We start from the raw sequence: 7,043 nt of genomic DNA on the forward strand, positions 1-7,043 counted from the left end.
AAACCATGCTTCCATCAGCAAAGGAAAAGCACCAAAGATTCTCTCTCATGCAGGGAAAAGCAGGTTGAGTTTGGTTGATATTCATGGAAAGAAAAGTTTTAATTTTTATGCATGTTGTTGATCATGTATGGGATTATACAGGTTCACAGGTTTTATGTCAGGCTTGCTACGGGTCCCGGCGGCCTTAAGTCGACCCGGATCCTAGCGCCGGTAGCGGTCCGGATTTCCGGGTCGTTACATCATGCCTTTGGCGTGTATTGCTTTGAGTGAGAGTGAGCATTTGCTTTCATCAATTGCACCAGGAATCTGGGCTAACTTATCAACTATTTGTTGTGGCGTTTGTCGGATTCTCATCTAAATCATTCGATCATTAGTGTTTCAGCTTCTCTAAGTTTGGGGTGCCATAGGAGGTGGGTTTATCAAATCTTTGGATTCTGTATCTACTTGTGCGTGTGGGTTTGAGGCTTGTGCCATAGGGTTCCGCGTCAGGGAGCCTAATCAAACCTATGGGCTAAAACTACACAAAGGGAAGCCTAAAGTGAAGATCAAGTAAGGCTTTTGTGAAGATTCAGTTTTGTTATGATGGGCTAGCTATATTTTATTATTTAACAATTGTTTTATTTTAGCTTTGTTTGGGCTTGTATTCCGGCCATACTTTATCTTTTAAGTTTTAGAGTGCTGGGCCATGTTTTGGGCTTATGTTTTAATACTTATGTATTATTTTAGTGTATGATTGGGCTTGGACCTTATATGTTTAAGTCAGGTCCAAGAAGAGTGTCTTAGGGTTTTATTTGTTTTTCTCCTTACTATATAAGGATAAGAAACAATTGTAAGAGGAGCTTTTTAATCAAAATTTCAGAATTCTTCTCATGCCTTTGGCGGGTATTGCTTTGAGTGAGAGTGAGGATTTGCTTTCATCAATTGCACCAGGAATCTTGGCTAACTTATCAACTATTTGTTGTGGCGTTTCTCAGATTCTCATCTAAATCCTTCGATCATTGGTGTTTCAGCTTCTCTAAGTGATACGGATCCAATAGGGCAAAAGCTTGTGTGTCCATGGCTGCACCTTCTTGATTATTAATCATCAAAAAAAAAATCGAAATCCAAAAGAAAAAAAATGGCATTTGCCTTATTTACCTTGATCTGGCCGAAATTGTGATATGCTTCCTTTTTTATCTATATTGCCTTACCTATCTCAATTAATTGCAGTAATTTATGGGAATCAATTTGAATTTTGAATTTTGAATTGGGTCGAATCCAGATTAGGAGATAAAAGAAATTCTGCCTATTTCCTAAAGTGCACATTTAGGGCAATTGCATCTAAATTGATTTGATGTCAAATTAGCAAATATTGTGTTAAACAAAAGTACTCAAGTGTTTGCACTCTTACCATTCTTTTGCTGATTCTTCAATTGCACTTCCGAAACTAAGGTCAACCAACCAACCATAAGGTGCGTTTAATGAAACAAAGAAGAAAACCTAAAGAAAGAAGGAAGCGCGCAAAAAAACTAGAAAGAAGACACTGACAATTTGGAAAGTAACACACGAACTAGGCTTTGTGCTACTTGAAAAATATCACCTAGAGTATAGACACAAGCAAACAATACTCCAGCAATGTAAAGGAAGCAAAAGCAAGCTTAAACCAAAAAAAGAAACTTAGAAATCAAATAAAAATGAACCTGGACAAAAAAAAATTTGCATTTAATTCACTTCAACGCAAATTAAATATGGATCTACTTAAATCTACCCAAAAAGGAAAGTATCAAAACCCCACAAATAGAATCAGAAAAGAAATATGTAAATTTCACTCAGATCAAAAACATGGACGAAAATTCTGGTGTTAAAAGAAGGATCTTTTTGTTCTTTGTTGATTTAAGGTAGGATGAGTAAAGACAAGAATGTGGTAGATCGTACTGATGGAAGTGAATTGAATATGGATAACGATTATAAGCTCTTTAAGAAGTCAGTCAGTTGTGAGTTACAAAGGCTCAATAAGACTCTTGAGAGGTTGACTGCAACTATGGAGAGTTTGAATGTCTCACAAGCTTCCACTTCTACTAGAATACCTTAAAAAACTCCTAATTGCAATAATGACTATGATGATTCGGATGTGTTGGTTAATAATGTGTTGCTTGCTGCACATTGTGAGATGCTTGTTGCTAGGCGTGCTCTGAATATGCAGGTTAAGGAAGAAAGCCTAGAACAACGGGAAAACATATTTCACACTAGGTGTTTGGTTAATGGAAAAGTGTATACTCTCATTATTGATGGAGGTAGTTGCACAAATGTGGCTAGTGTGTATATGGTGGAAAAATTGGGCTTGGCTTCTATTAAACACCCTAAGCCATATAGATTGCAATGGTTGAATGATTGTGGAGAGGTTAGGGTTACACGCTAGGTGGTTATACCATTTTCTATTGGTAGGTACAAGAATGAGATCTTATGTGATGTGGTACCTATGCAGGCAAGCCATATATTGTTGGGTAGACCGTGGCAACATGATAGAAAGGTGCAACATGATGGGTTCAATAACAAGTACTCCTTCACTCATGAAGGACAGAAGGTTATACTCGCTTCTTTATCACCTCAAGAGGTATATGTTGATCAAATAAAGATGCTGGAGAGGGAGAGGGAGGCTTCGGCCTTGGCCACAAAGGGGAGTGAGAGCTTGAATTCTGCGAAAAAGATGAGAGAAAAGAGTGAGTTTGAGGGTAAGGAAGCTGGGAAAGAATCAGGGAAAGAATCAAGACTAGTTCAAGGAGGGAAGGTGGAGGGAAGGTGGAGAAAGAAAAGGAGAAAGAAGAGGCTAAAGTTCCAATCTCAACTTCCATAGAGATTGAAATTGAAGAGGAAGTTGTAATGCATGAATCTAATGTAGTTGTTGTTGAGAATTCCATCAATGAACTTATAGAAGAGGTTGTGAATGATGAGGGACATGGGCAGCACGTGATTGATGAAGTGGAGGAGGTGAATGAGACTGTTTTGGAAGTTGTAGAGGAGAATGGGTCACATCCACAAGATCTTTCTATGACTAGTATTTTTATGCCTAGTTCATTTGTTCTTGATGTGCAGGTTGTTGATTAAAACATTTATGACGAAAGTTTTATCCTATTTCCACCTATTCAAAAGGAGGTCTTTGATGATACATGGGTTCCTAAAACTTCCCTTTTTGACATAAATATCAGCAAGATTCGAGGACGAATCTTTTCTAAAGAAGGAGAGAATGATACGGATCCAATAGGGCAAATTTCTAACAATGGTGTGGAGCAAACTTATGTTATTCAAATGAATCTAAAAGAAGTTCAAAATCATATTCATATGATCCATATATATTTGAGGCTTGTGCCATAGGGTTCCGCGTCACTAAGTTTGGGGTGCCATAGGAGGTGGGTTTATCAAATCTTTGGATTCCATATCTACTTGTGCGTGTGGGTTTGAGGCTTGTGCCATAGGGTTTTGCGTCAGTACCTGTTTTGTTGGTTCCAAAGAAATATGGAACAATGCGCATGTGTGTTGATTGTCGTGCGATCAACAAAATCACTGTAAAGTATCGCCATCCTATTCCTAGATTAGATGATATGCTTGAAGAATTATGCGGTGCTGTTTTCTTTACCAAAATTAATTTGAAATGCGGTTATCATCAAATTAGGATGAAGTTAGGTGATGAGTGAAAAACTGCCTTTAAGACTAAATATGGTTTATATGAATGGTTAGTGATGCCTTTTGGCTTAACTAATGCACTTAGCACATTTATGAGATTGATGAACCATGTTTTGCGTGATTACCTAGGTAAGTTTGTGGTTGTGTATTTTGATGATATATTGATTTATAGCCGAAACCATGATGATCATATTAGGCATGTTGAACTTGTTCTACAAAAGTTGCGTGAACATGAATTGTATGCTAATCTTAAGAAATGCACATTTTGTACTGATAGTGTCATATTCCTAGGATTTATTATTAGTTCACGGGGAGTTGAGGTAGATGCTGAAAAGGTTAAGGCTATCCAAGAATGGCCTACACCTAAGAATGCTAATGAGGTGAGATCCTTTCATGGATTAGCAAGCTTCTATAGGAGGTTTGTTAGAGATTTCAGCACTATTGTTGCACCTCTAAATGAGATTATTAAAAAGGCTGTTGGGTTTAAATGGGGTAAAGAACAGAAACTTGCATTTAACACATTAAAAGAAAAACTTACTGCTGCTCCTGTTTTAAGGTTACCTGATTTTTCTAAAACCTTTGAAATCGAATGTGATGCTTCTGGGATTGGTATTGGTGCTGTTCTTATGCAGGAAGGCCAACCCATAGCATATTTCAGTTAGAAACTAGGTGGTGCACATTTGAACTATTCCACCTATGACAAAGAGTTCTATGCACTGATTAGGGCTCTTGAAGTTTGGGAGCACTACTTGCTGCCTAATGAGCTTGTGATTCATACCGACCATCAATCTCTCAAACACTTGAAGGGACAAGGTAAGTTGAACAAGCGGCATGGTAAGTGGGTTGAGTATCTCGAAATCTTTCCTTATGTGATTAAATACAAGCAAGGTAAAGAGAATGTGGTAGCTGATGCATTATCTAGACGTTATGCATTGACTTCCATGCTTAGTTCTAATTTGTTAGGGTTTGAGCATTTGAAAGACATGTATGAGAATGATACTGATTTTTCTGATGTATTTAAGGCATATGAACATGGGGCGTTTAACAAGTTTTATTTGCATGATGGGTTTCTTTTTAGGGGGAAACAAATATGCATACCCAATTGTTCAGTGCGTGAGTTGCTTGTTGGAGAATCGCATTCAGGAGGGTTAATGGGACATTTTGGTGTGCAAAAGACTTTAGACATGTTGAATGAACACTTTTATTGGCCTAACATGCGAAAATATGTAGAGAAAATTTGTGCTCAATGCTTTGCATGTAAACAAGCTAAATCAAAGTCCTTGCCACATGGGTTGTATATTCCTTTGCCTGTACCTACTGAACCTTGGACTTATATTTCTATGGATTTTATGATAGGTTTACCTAGGACAAAACGAGGTAGAGATTCAGTGTTTGTTGTTGTAGATCGCTTTAGTAAGATGGCACATTTTATTCCATTCCATAAAACTGATGATGCAACAAATATAGCTGATTTGTTTTTCAGGGAAGTAGTCCGTTTGCATGGTATACCTAGGACTATTGTTTCTGATAGAGATTCTAAGTTCCTTAGTCATTTCTGGCATGTTTTGTGGGGGAAATTGGGTACTAAGCTTTTATTTTCTACTACTTGTCATCCACAGACAGATGGCCAAACTGAAGTTGTTAATAGGACTTTAGGAACTATGCTTCGTGCTATTGTGGGAAGGAACTTAAAAACTTGGGAAGAATGTTTGCCATATGTTGAATTTGCTTATAATCGCGCTGTCCATTCTTCTACTGGTTATTCACCTTTTGAGATTGTGTATGGTTTTAATCCATTAACTGTATTAGATTTAATGCCTTTATCTTTGAACGAGTTGTCTAATTTAGATGGAAAAGCGAAGGCTGAAATGGTTAAATCAATACACATGAAAGCGCGTGAGCATATTGAGAAGCGTAACAAAATGTATGAGAAACAGGCCAATAAGGGTCGCAAGAAAGCTATATTTAGACCGGGTGATTGGGTTTGGATCCATATACGAAAGGAGAGGTTTCCTAATCTAAGGAAATCAAAACTGGATGCACGAGGAGATGGACCATATCAAGTGCTGAAACGGATCAATGGCAACGCATATGCAATTGATCTGCCAGGTGAGTTTGGTGTAAGTGCTACCTTTAATGTTTTTGATTTGTCTCCTTTTGATTTTGGTATAGATTCGAGGACGAATCCTTTTCAAGAGGGAGGGGATGATGTAAGCACAACCAACAACACTGATGAGCTAGCATTGCCTCAAGGAATAATTACAAGGTTGAGATCCAAGAGGTTGACGGAAGCACTTCAAGGATTCATAAAGGAATATGTTGAAGCTTTGCAAGTTCATTTTGAAGTTGAAGAACAATCTGGCCATTCTAAGTCAATTAGGCCGAATGTGTTCTTATTGACAATTCAAACTTTGTATTTATAGTGGGTAGTTATTTAATAGTGGGTAGTTATTTAGTAGTGGGTAGTTAACCAGTAGTGGGTAGTTATCCAGTAGTGGATAGTTAACCAGTAGTGGGTAGTTATCCAGTAGTGGATAGTGGCATAGATCATGGATCTATGCAGAGTAGTGGGTAGTGGCATAAATCATGGGTCCATGCATAGTAGTGGGAAGTAGCAAAGATCATGGGTCTTTATTTAGGTAATATAAAGCATCTCTTTTTTCATATTATAGACAGGTTATCAATTATTCAATACAATTGCTTTATGCGATTCTTCTTTGAGAGCTTAAGAGAGGTCTTGGTTCTTGACATTGCATCACGAATAAGGTTTGATACTAACTTGTATGTTTCTTATTCTTGCTGCTTTTAAAATCAATCACTTATAAGTGTTCTTAATTGCATATTAATTAAGGCTGTTTTAGATTGGGGAGTTGTTTTCTGAACTAAGTTCTTTTTACTAAGGTATGTGTCGTTTCAGTCTCTAATAGGCTGGGGTTCCGCGTCAGATAGTTAAGGTAATATAGATGAAATAGAAAGTATATCACAATTTCGGTTAGATCAAGATAAATAAGGCAAAGGCGATCTTTTTTCTTTTTTCTGTCTTTTTATGGATTTCAAATTTTTCTTCCAAAAGAGATTATGTGATGATTAATAATCAAGAAGGTGCAGTCATGGATACACAAGCTTTCACCGGAATCGATAGGGAAGAAAAGGAAAACTGAAAAACCCTAGATCCTAAGATAAATCAGAATTTACCTCACTTTGGCTCTGATACCAACTGACGTGGAACCCTATGGCACAAGCCTCAAACCCACACGCACAAGTAGATATGGAATCCAAAGATCTTATAAACCCACCTCCTATGGCACCCCAAACTTAGAGAAGCTGAAACACCAAGATCAAAAGATTTAGATGAGAATCCGACAAACGCCACAATGAATAGT

This window comes from Manihot esculenta, chromosome 13 (assembly GCF_001659605.2).
Source record: "Manihot esculenta cultivar AM560-2 chromosome 13, M.esculenta_v8, whole genome shotgun sequence".
Classification (NCBI taxonomy): Eukaryota; Viridiplantae; Streptophyta; class Magnoliopsida; order Malpighiales; family Euphorbiaceae; genus Manihot; species Manihot esculenta.